General features: G+C 35.9%; 1 protein-coding gene across 5 annotated transcripts in view; it reads left to right on the top strand.

Annotated features, from left to right (window-relative positions):
- Window positions 1-12,406, top strand: part of RASSF8 (Ras association domain family member 8) — a 102,493-nt gene that overhangs the window by 56,676 nt on the left and 33,411 nt on the right. Inside the window, exon 1 of one of the 5 annotated variants that reach the window (XM_073223453.1) lies at window positions 11,661-11,735. The exons of the other annotated variants lie outside the window; for them this stretch is intronic. The gene's annotated coding sequence lies outside the window, so the exon portion shown is untranslated. Of the gene's footprint in view, window positions 1-11,660; window positions 11,736-12,406 lie in introns of those variants that run through there. 5 annotated transcript variants of the gene reach the window in all.

Genomic DNA, 12,406 nt, shown 5'->3' with positions numbered 1-12,406 from the left:
GTATTAGGGGTTTTTTTTTTTGTTTATAATATATATTGGGCTAAAGTTTTAAAATCCAGGAGGGTTCTTCACCTGATTACTTTCCTTCTTCCTTCATTTAAAATAAAGATACTGAAGATAAGCTCCACTTCCAGAATGGCAGTGTGGGAAGCTCCACTGCATAAACATCATGCTCTAAAGTGTAAAAAGCATAACTGTTGGAACCATTTTTTAAAAAATAGTATATTATACTATTATAGCATATAATATATATTATATTATAATAATGTATATTATACTACAGGTTTATACCAAAAGAAGAAACATTTATCCAAGAAAATCTGCTAATACTTGGTAGGAATAGCCAGTATGGCAATTAAGCTGTGACCTGCTCCTACCCTCCACCACTTCCCAAAGCTCAGTGTTACAACAGTTCTACTCCTAACGGTGTAGACGAGATGATGGGCTCCATCTGCTTGCATCTCCTAGTGAAAGGATACCATGTCCTATCAGGGGGACAGGCTACCAGCATTTCTCATCCCTTCCAACTTCAAGTTAGGAAGGATGAATTCTGGGTTGGTGTGGCCAAGAGGTCAATGGCTCCCTTCCCCCATCCAGCCCCTACTAGTAGAATAGGGACCCTACTCCAAATGTGGTAGGCCTAAAATACTGGGACCCCAGCTGTCCTCACTCTATGTTACTTGAAGGGCAGAAGTTCTACATGGGAAGAGACAAGCCAAGAAGACCAGAGGCTACCACCCCCTCTGAGCCCCTAAAACAGTGTGGCTCAGATTGTGCCCAAGGGTAGAGGCAGTCCATAAGAACAGAGTGTGTACCAAAGGTATCCACAAAGGAATTCATTTTATTTGAAACAGAGTGTGGGAAAATTAAAGCCTAAGGATGCTCTCAAAAACAATGGAGAACTCAAGAGTAAGCAAACAGGAGGAAACAGATAGATTGTCTTAAGAGAAAAAAGTGAAATCATAGGCCAGCCATTCCCAAAAAGAACCAGGAAAAGAGCTAAGAAGAGCCCACCTAAGATCAGAACATACCTCAACACTCTCCAAAAAAAAAAAAAACCACCATTGCCCAAATTTAATTGGATCACACCATGGAACATCTTATGCCCCAGAGCACTGTTTAAAACAATAGAGCAATCAGCCAGCAATCAGTTGCACCAAAAAGCTGGGGAACAGCTTAACAGAGATAAGGGAGGAAGATGTCAAGGTCCTGCTAACAGGACACTGTCATTCCCTGGTAACCACGTGCATATCCAGGACTGCACACTCTGAGGAGCAACACCAGAGGCTTCACACTGCCAGGGAAACAGACTTTCTAAAAAAGAGTATAGCCAAGTCACTAAACAGACAGCAAACAACAATGAAAACAAGCCCCAGAGGGTAGAGGAGCGGGATCCGTATCCAGAGTTCATGCAATATATTATGTCAAATTTTCAGGAAAAATCTATAAGATATGAGAGAAACAGGACAGTGTGACCCATACACAGGAGGAGAAAAGCAGGTAACACAAACTGCTTGTAAGAGGACTCATGTCAAATTTAACAAAGCAGCTATTGAAAAGATGTTCAAAGAAGCAAAGGAAATTTGCTTAAAGAAGTAAAGGTAGCTATGATGGCAAGGTCTCATCAAATCGAGAATTTTAGTAAAGAGATAGAAATTATAAAAAAGAACCAAGTGGAAACCTAAAGTACAATAAAAGTTACAGCAACCAAAATGAAAAATTCACTAGAGAGGCTCAGCAGTAGGTTTGAACTAGTCAAAGGAATAACTAATAAACTCAAAAAAAGATTGATAGGTATCATGTAATCCAGCAAAATAGAAAAAAGAATGAAGAAAATATAGTGGAGCCTTAGAGAAATGTGGGCACACTGAGAGCACAAACATATGTTGTAGGAGTACTGGAAGGAGTGAAGAAAGAGAAGAGAGCAGGAAAACAATGCTGTTATATGCATACAAAACCTTGATGAACTCCAAGTAGGGTAAACAGAAAGGGATCCGCATCCAGACACATCACAGTAAAATGCTGAAAGATAAAGAGAAAAATCTAAAAGCAGCGAGAGAAATGAGTCCTCACTTAGAATGTAATCCTCATAAGATTACAGCTGACCTTTCAGAAACCATGGAGGTCAGCAAGACTGTCATAAAAAATTGTCAAAAAAATGTTGATAAAAAAATTGTCAACCAAGAATTTTATGTCCAGTAAAACTATGTTTCAAAATTAAAGTTGAAATAGACATATCCAGATCAACAAAACTTGAGAGAATTAGTTTCTAACAGATTCATCTTTCAAATAACAGTAAGGGAAATTTTTTCAAAAAACAAAATACACATGAGAGCCACATTCCTATCAAACATCCAAGTGTACATTACAGTATTTAAATCATAAGCACAATATTGTACAGCAGATCTCTAGAATTTTTTCATTGTGGAAAGCTGAAATATTATACCTGTTGAACAGCAACTCCCCATTTCCCGCTCCCTGCGCACCCTAACAATCACCTTTGTGTTTTCTGCTTCTATGAGTTTTACCACTTTACATTTCTCATGTAAGTGAACTCGAAAGCAGTATTTGTCTCTCTGTGACTGGCTTATTTCACTCCCTTGAATGTCCTTTAGTTCATCCATGTTGTAGCATATGACAAGATTTATTGATATTTTATGACACAATAATATTCAATCACATGTATATACTACATTTTCTTTACTCATCCATTCATGAACAGTTTAGGTTATTTCCAACACTTGGTTATTGTGAATAATGCCACAGTGGCCTTGGAAGTCAGAATATCTCTGGGATCCTAATTTCAGTGATCTTGGATAAATACTTAAAAGTGGAATTGCTGGATCATATGGCAGTTCTATTTTTAATTTTTGGAAGAAATTCCATACTGTTTTACATAGCAACTGCACCATTTTACAGTAGTGACCCCACCAGTAGAGAGCAAGGTTTCCAATTTCTGCACATCCTCACCAACACTATGTATGGGTTTCTGGTTTGTTTGTTTTTAATTATGGCCATTCTAACTGTGAGATGATATCTCATTGTGGTTTTGATATTTATTTCCCTAATGATCAATGATGTTGAACATCTTTTCATCTATCTGTTGGCCATTTGTATGTCATCTTTGAAAAGTTAGCTGTTTGAGTGCCAGTTTTTAAATTGGGTTATTTGATATTTTAGTTGATTTTTTGTTTCTGGTTTTTGTTGAGTTCTGAGAGTTCATCATCTATTTTGGATATTAAGCCCTCATTAAATATGGTTTACCAATATTTTCTCCCATTCTGTAGGTTTAGTTCAGTCTCTTGGCTTTTTGCTTTATCACTCAGAAGCTTTTTAGTTCCATGTCCTCCCATTTGTCCATTTCTGCTTTTGTTGCCTATGATGTAGATGTCATAGCCAAGAAATTATTGCAAAGCCTAATGTCACTCCCCTTCTAGGAGTGCACAATTTCAGGTATTACATTTAAGTCTTTAATCCAATTTGAGTTGATTTTTGTGTACTGTGTGAGATAAAGGTCCAATTTCATTTGTTTTCTTGTGGACATTCTGTATTTTGAAATCACAAAAGTGTGACGCCTCCAGCTTCTTTCTCAAGGTTTTTCTTTAAGCTATTTGTGGTCATTTGTATTTCCATGAGAATTTTAGGATTGTTTTCTCTATTTCTGTAAAAAATGTCATTGGCATTTTGATAGGGATTGCATTGACTCTGCAGATCATTTTTGATAGTTTGGACATATTAACAAGATAAAGCCTACCAGTACCTGAACATGGAATGTCTTTCCATTTTTTTGTGTATTCTTTAACATCTTATATGAACATTTTGTCATGTTCAGTGTACAAATATTTTACCTCCTTTGTTAAATTTATTCTTAAGTATTCTTTTTAATGCAATTATAAATGGAATTGCTTTCTAATTTTTTTTGGATAGTTTATTGTTAGTCTATAGAAACACAATTTATTTTTGTATGTTGGTTCGTATCCTGCAACTTTACTGAATTCATTTTTTAGTTTTAACAGGTTTTGGGAGGGGGGATGAGGGGAGGGGATTGTGGATTCTTTAAGGCTTTTTACATATAAGATCATATCATCTGCAAACAATTATACTTCCTCCTTTCCAATATGGATGACTTTTGTATTTTTCTTGCCTAATTGCTCAAGCTAGGAATTCCAGTAGATGGTTGAATAGAAGTGGCAACGGTAAGAATCCTTGCCTTGTTCCCGATTTTAAAGGAAAAGTTTTCAACTTTTCACTATTGAGGATGATATTGATGTGTCTTTTCATATATGGCCTTTTTAAATTGAGATTTGTTTTTAAATTCCTATAACATAAAATTGTAAGTTTTTTTCTTTATAAATTCCTAGTTTGAGAGTTTTTATCATGAAAGGGTATTGAATTTTGTCAAATAATTTTTTAGATCTATTGAGATGATAGTGTAATTTTTTTGTCCTTCACTCTGTTAATGTGAGGTACTATATTAATTGAGTTTCATATTTTGAACCATCCTTGCATCCCAGGGTGGTGTGGTCCTGTCAGTGTACTTTCGAATTTGGTCTGCCTAGAATGTTGTTGGGGATTTCTGCATCTAAGTTCACCATGGACACTGGCCTCTAAGTTTCTTTTCTTGTACGACCCTTTTGTCTGGCTTTGGTATCAGAATACTGCTCTCCTTATAGAATGAGCTTGCATGTGTTCCCTCCTCTTCAGTTTTTTGGAAGAGTTTGAGAAGGATTGGCATTAATTTTTCTTTATGTTTGGTAGAATTCAACTTGAAACCAACCATCTAGTCCTTAGGCTTTCTTTCTTGGGAGATTTTTGATCACAGATTTAGTCTCCTCATTATTGATCTTCTTGGATTTTTCTATTTTGTTCATGATTCTGTGTTGGTAGGTTGTATGTTTCTAGGAATTTATCTATTTGTTCTAGGTTGTCCAATTTGTCAGCATATAATTACTTACAGTAATCTCTCATCCTTTGTATTTCCTTGGTATGTAATATCTACTCTTTAATTTCCAATTTTATGCATTTGTGTCTTCTCTCTTTTTTGCTGTCTAAAGTTTTATTGATTTTATTCATCTTAAAAAAATAATTTTTCATTGACTTTTTGTTTTTTGTTGCTGTTCTCTATTTCTTTGATTTCTGCTTTAATGTTCATTAGTTCTTTCCTTCTGCTAACTTTGCACCTAGTTTATTCTAGTTCCTAGAGGTATAAAATTAGGTTGTTTATTTGAGATCTTTTTGAATTTAGGTGTTTATTACTATCATCATTCCTCTTAGTACTGCTTTTGCTATATCCATAAATTTTGATATATCGTGTCTTCATTTGTCTTAAAACAGTTTCTAATTTCTCTTGTGATTGTTGGCACAGGAACATTCAATTTAATTTCTACATATTTGTGGATTTTCCAGTTTCCTTCTGCTGTTGATCTCTATATTTAGAAAAGATACTTATTTGTTAAGACTTTTTTCTGGTCTATCCTAGAGAATGTTTCATGTGAACTTGAGAAGAATATATATTTTACTGTTGTTGGAATTTTCTGTATATGTCTTTCAGGTCTATTTTGTCTATAGTGTTCAAGTCGTCTGTTTCCTTATTGAGCTCCTCTCGATGGTCCATCCTTGTTAAAAGCGGGATACTGAAATCCCCTAGTACTATTATATTGCTGTCTATTTCTCCCTTCAGTTATGTCACTATTTGCTTCTACGGTTTGAGTACATGTGTATTTATGATTTTTCTGTCTTCCTGGTGAATTTGACCTATTGTCACTATATAATGACCTTTGACTCTAAAAATATTGACATGATTAGAGACTTACTTGCTTAAAATTAAATGTGTGAAATATTTGCCATATTTTTTTATGATTTACTGCCTTAACCCACTTTTACAATTAACCCACGAGTGACCATTCTCAGCCATAATGGATAAGAGATGTCTGCTGTGGGGTTCTAGCCTTGGAGCTAAGAACTTCATGGAGATTAGATCTGAAAATCATTAAGTCATTAATAAAATTAAACATTTATTAAGCATCTCTTGTCTCTTTGACCTGTCAACATGTAGTTAGTACTTGATAGCATGAGAATGACTTCGGTCACTTACGGAGAGAGTGTAAATGAGTGGAATAGAGGAGAGGGCCAGAAATTCAGCAAGTAATGTCAGCCTTTGAAAGAACAGCCCACGTGATGACTCTTGGAGGATGGCCAGGGGATGAGAGAAGCCCTGGAAAGTATATCAGGAGATCCGGACAGGAGAGTGTTTGCAAAGGGACGGTCCGCAGTGCAAGTGCTGCAGAGGCATCCGAGAAGGTGCGAGGAGAGAGGAAACCGAGTATGAAAACATGGCCCACTGAGCGTGAACTTCTGGGTGAACTTGTTGGAAGTATTTCATTGGTAAAGGAAGGACAGGGGGGATTTTGTGAGATGGATGGAGATGAGTTATAATAATTTGAAGCCCTGTGTAAATTTAATTTTTTGCATGTTTTAAAAATATGTTTCACTCAGAATTTATTCTTTCTCCATATTCTGTGGGATTATAGGTGATGTTATTTTCTTATAGCCTTTCTCCACTTCCTGAATATTTTGTAATGAACATATTTTTATCTTTCTACTTGGGAAAGAAGTTGTTATGTATCCAAAAAGTATAATCATGTTCAATAGCCTTATTTGTCAATATGTTGAAATACAGTGGTTTTTAAAGAATTTCACAAACTGGTAAGGACTTCTATTGAGCTGCTAAATACACTTTTCTTTGAGATTGTTTTTTGGAAGGTTCTGAACTCCTTTGGAAGTTTCTACTCATAAAGGTCTATGCTGAATTTTCCCTTGGCTGCTGTAATCCACATACATGAAATTACAAAAACCTGCTCTAGTCTTGAATTTTACTTTGACCTATGGCTATAGTAGACGGGCAGTAAATGAAGAGAATTAGGCCCTGTCTTAAGTGGAATTAAAACAAAACAGATTGAAACTTTTTGTTGTCAGCTCCTTGTATTATACATGAGGTGGGGTGAGTCGGGGAGAATGTTTACTGATCACGTATTTTATGCAAGACACTATGATGAATTAAGAATCTCTTTCTCTCCAATTTGATTGTAAATACATATGTTGAATCCAGAAGGAGCCCTGGCTAATTTTCTTTTTCCCTAAAACCATATTTGGTACACAAACTTAAGTTTCACATGCAAAAAAGTAATTTAAAAAGGAGTATACATCTTTACTTCCATCATCAGCTGAGAAATGTCCAGAGATGTTTATATTTATAATAGTAAAAATTCTTACAACTTCTTTCACCCAGTTTTCTCCATCATCTCTCACCAGCCTGGTAGCTGTTCCACAAATCTCTCTTCTCCCAGAGAGCTGCATGCCCCCCACCCACCCCCGCTTGCTGACTCACCCGTTCCTTAGGTCATTTGGGCCTCTCACACTGTTTTTATTTTTTCTGTTTTCCATTACCTTATGTCTGCATTAAAGGCAAAGGTGAGGGGTTTCCATCCTCATATGGTTTGGGTGGAAAGGGAAGAATATTGCAAACACGTGTATTTTTATTATATCCTTATAACAAAAATACACAATAAGGAACAAGTGCTTTGCAAACCCTGCTTTTCGTCTCTCTGGGGAAGGGTGACCTCTGGTGGCTAAAACAATAAGCCCCAAATTCAAGAAACATAGCTTTAATTATCTCTGCTCAAAATTTGTGTATGTTCATGTTTTGTGACTTCTATCATGTCCCTTTTACTCATTCCAAGTAAATCAGTGTCTTTTGCCACCGTGTTTAAATGCTGCATCTTTTTTTATTCATCATCTGGGCTCTGTATCCACGACTGGCTTTAATTCAAGATCCAAAATATTTTAACAGAACACTTGTTAACAAGACTGCCTCCTTGGTACTCTTACATATTAAAAAAAAAATTGCCTACTGGTTAAAGAAACTGTTAATATCAAACTATGATGTCCAATTCATACTCCTGACTACTATTTATCTTTGACTCAGCCCTCTAACCAATACTTAATGGGGTTGCTTCCTCAGAGATATTTATCCTTAACATATATTCCATCAGTAAATGGCAGCCAAATAGTTTTATTTTCACATCAGTCTTTACTGGTGTGGCTATTTATGCATCACTTTGTTTAAAAGGGATTTAGGGCAACTTAAGAAGAGGCATACTATATGAAAACATAAAAAATAAATTTTAAAATAAAAATGAGGCAAAAGGGATAAAATATCTTTTGGGGCACAGTTCATATTATGGTACAGTGTAAATTTTCTCAAATTGATTTTAATCCATTTGTTTTCTGGTATGTCATTGAAAATTGTTGTAATGAACAGTTACACTTAATGGTAAAATAATTCTTAGTAACTTGTCCCATTATCAAAAGAATGCTTTATTCAAAAAAAAAGGGAAAAAAAACTGTTTTGTTCAGGAGCCATGGTTGTCAAATTTTTTCTGTGACAATTTAAATCTGCATTGTTTCTCATGCTTTATAATCCCAAGTAGAGGGACTGTAAGAAGCAGAAATGAATCCATTCTGCATAATTGTACTTGTTTTCAAAGAACTTCCTATGAGGTTCATTAGGATGACTTTTTAAAACCACTCGTCTACATAAGATGGATTCTATTCTTTTGCAATCCAGTATTGACTTGTTGTCTCTCATACACAGAATTCTTTTTACAGCCTGTGATGCTCTACAGAACTATTACTAATGCCATGGGCATTTTGGTGTTTGGTATGAAGCAAAAGTTTCCGTGTTACATTAAATGTAGTAGAAAAGTCTATTATTCTAAGTAGTAATATTTAACTTCTTTTGTAAACCAAGTTATCTTTGAATTCCTCTTTTTTCATAAAACCAGATCCTAATAGTTAAGCAAGCCCAGATTTACATTGGGAACTAAGTTAGGACCGAAAAAGCATTTCCTCACATATACTACAGATAAGTGATTAGTTTTCAAGGTTACTTGTGTATCACAGAATATATCCAAACTATGTCACAAAGAAAGCAGTACAATCACAGGGTAGACTGTGCTTAATTACTGCATTTTTTGGACTATTAACCACTATTCTGATAATATAAGACATCTTAATTTCATAAATATATATGATGTACTATTTTAATACATCACTTCCTAAAGAAATGTCCTATAGCAATGAAACAATACAGATATTCTATACTTGGTTACAGAAAGAAGGTACTGACTACTCAATATTTGCAAATGTGTTTTACAAACTATCAGCTCCATGGAGATGATCTGTAAGGTACAAATATTCTCTATAATACTAATACTAGAGTATGCAGAAAGCATCAATCTAAGTACTATGTTTACAGAATTTTAAAACTAAAAAGTAATTGTATTTTAATCACTATTGTTTCCTATCTTTATCAAACATGTTCACTATTAAAACATCCTTTTAGAAAATCCCATATGCTCCTTAAAGTAAAGAGGAAAAAATGGCATATTTGCTACTGTGCCTCTTAGGGCCACACTTCTGATCGTGTGTGCAGCCAGAGCATCATCAGGGTTGCCTTTTTCCGTATCATCATCCAGGCAGGAGTCTGCAAACTATTTCTGTAGAGGGCTGGGTAGTGAATATTTTAAGCTTTGCCCGCCATGTGATCTCTGTTGTAATTACTCAACTCTCACACGGTAGCACATAGAAATCATAGGCACTATGTAAATGAATGAACATGACTGTGTTCCAATAAAACTTTATTTATAAAAACAGGCAGCAGGACATAGCTTGCCAACCCCTGCATTATGGTTGCAGAGATAGCAAGTTAAACAGTAGGAGATACAGGGGATCCTTGTGAATATCTGGTTTCTGACCAGCTTGTTGCCCCTGTTTTGGTATAAATGAAAATTCCTTACAGTAAAACAATGCCTGGCAAAACAATGCAACAACCTTTCTTTGACAGTGAAGACTTTGGTGCCCAGTTCATCTACTTGCAGACTTTCTTCTTCTATTTTTGAGGTATTTGTGAGTGTATGATACTCTCCCAGTCCACTAATGAAGCGCTCTTCTCCATATTATTTTGATTTTGCCAGCATTGCAATTTCCATACCTCAGGTGTGGATTTGGGAGTTGCATTGTTCTAGATTTCTGGATTACTTAGTTTGCCAACTGCGGAACCTCGAAAATACCAACACTACAGGATGCTAGATTTAGTTTGGTTTTTTTTTTTAACTGTGTCATTTACTTGGTCCTCAGAGTGTATTTTTTTTGGCTCTGTGTTATACTTGGGACCCATCCTTCCTCAGCGTAACGGTGGGAAGTCAATACAGAGTTCTTGAGCTGGGTTAGCACCTTTTGTTAAACTTCTGGCATTGTGCGTAATAGAGCTATGAACTGGATTTGAACCAGGCCGAGGGAAGGGAGGTAGGATTTGGGGGCAGTGTCCCTACCTGGTGGATTACAGCGAGGCATAAGCACTTCCAAAGTTATGAAAGCATAAGAAAATAAAGCTTTTGAACTATTGGCAATAAAAATGGCAAATAGTTAATTGAGATATTTTAAAATAAAGGCCCAGAGAATGAATGTCTGCTTTGAAAGGTGCTTATTAATTGGAGTCTGTGTGTTCAGAGTAGGGGTGGAAGAGCTTGAGAGAAGAAGGTTTAGTAGAGATTTCAGTAAATCTAAAACTACAGCTATTCCCATCATTATTAAAAAGATTTCTTCATAGAAATTCAAGAACCCTAAAAGATACCTCAATGGCCTGATCTGACCTATATGTTTCACTGATAAATGTGTTCCAAATAAATTACCAAAATATCTTAAATTATTCATCACATGCTGTTTTAATGAAATGTATGTTTCTTTGTGTTTAGTTTAAATTTTACGTGCATGTTTTCAGCAGCCTACAGAACATGAAGGAAACGTCCCATATCCCAGGAGAGCTAGTGACTAACATGGTCTTGGGAAGTTTGGAAATTTTATGTCTGGAAAACTTATGGGTTACGAATTTTTCCACTGATCTGAGTTAGCTGGAAAGATCCTCCCTTTAAGATAGTCTAGTTTGTTATGAGCCCCGTTCATCCATTTTTATGATGGCTCACTGATTTATTTTCACATATAAAATTTTTGATTTTCTTCTAGAAAACTTGTGGAAATAGTATACATGCTGTTTTTTCACTTTTCCTTAAAGGAAGCGGGAGAAATCTGAGTCCTTAAGAAAGGGCAATTCTCCTGTCTAAGGTGTCTGTATGTTTTTAGATTCACAAAAGGTTTTTCAAATCATCTACGTAAGAACCTTTGGAATGCGTATTCAAAACAAATTTCTAGCACTGTTTACGTGGAGAAGTGTATCCCCAAGTCAAATCCTAGGACTCATGGGAAAATTCATGCCTTAGTAAGAGGTTCCCTTGGGACGGATGAATTTTTAGAAAAGAGAACAATAACAAAAAAAAAGATTTGGAAACTGCTACACTCATGTGCAGCAATGAACTTGGAAGAAAATAGTTCCTGGCAGCTTTTGTCTTCTGCTTACCTGCTGCTCGTTATTCCTGAGGGATTTTTTAATACCATGAAACCGCCAAATCTATTAAAAGTAAAATGAGCTAGATTTATTTCACTATCATGTGAAACACCCAGTTTCTCTACCCCTCAGTAATTATTTAAATCAGGATTAGTAGTGGCAAGATCAGCTGAGAAATTCTGTTGATGTTTGCAATGCCTGGAGTGCCAACGTAACGAGACAGCACGTGTGTGCACACTGCGCTTGTTCCTGAGCCGCGACCCCACGTCCCTCAGTAACTCCCATGTGTCTGCAAACGCTGTTAGGTGAACATCAGGAATCTTTCACCAACAAAACTAAAATACTACATAATCAGTTAAAAGAGCTTCTTTCCCCCAGCTGTACTACAAAGAGCAGTTTATGTGTGTGATCTTATTGTGAAGCGCACGTGTGTTAGTAACTAAATATATCAGATACTTTGGCCATCCTTGACCTATGACTTCTCCTGCAAAAAAAAAAACCATTAAAGACAGTGTAAATGTTGCTGAAGAGCTCTGTTCAACCCCAAATACGATATAATGAGAGAATGGAAATCAAATTCTTACCAACACTGTGTGGCTCAGCTCTCATGCCATGACAGACCATGGAGCTCCTTGGATCAAAAGAACTTGGTATCTATGCATGCAAATATTGAAGCTCTAAGTAAAACTGGTGATCTTGCAGGTTACAACAGAAAACCCACAAACAGTTTATAGCATTTTTTGTTTTTACAGTATAAAATGACAAGAATAGTGAGCTTTCCCATTACTTTTATATTTTTCCACTGTATTCACATTATGTTCTGTTTCCAAGCTCGGTGGTATTATTCTTAGCCAGCTGTGAAGATGGGGACTATCTATCATGCAGCTTAATTATGCAAGAGTAAAACTGGCTAGACAGCAAAGCCCACAGAAGACGGGCAAGTGT

The sequence above is a fragment of the Manis javanica genome, chromosome 15 (assembly GCF_040802235.1).
Source record: "Manis javanica isolate MJ-LG chromosome 15, MJ_LKY, whole genome shotgun sequence".
In the NCBI taxonomy this organism is placed as follows: domain Eukaryota; kingdom Metazoa; phylum Chordata; class Mammalia; order Pholidota; family Manidae; genus Manis; species Manis javanica.
The sequence above is the reverse complement of the archived record's forward strand: the minus strand, read 5'-3'. Positions and strand labels throughout refer to the sequence as shown.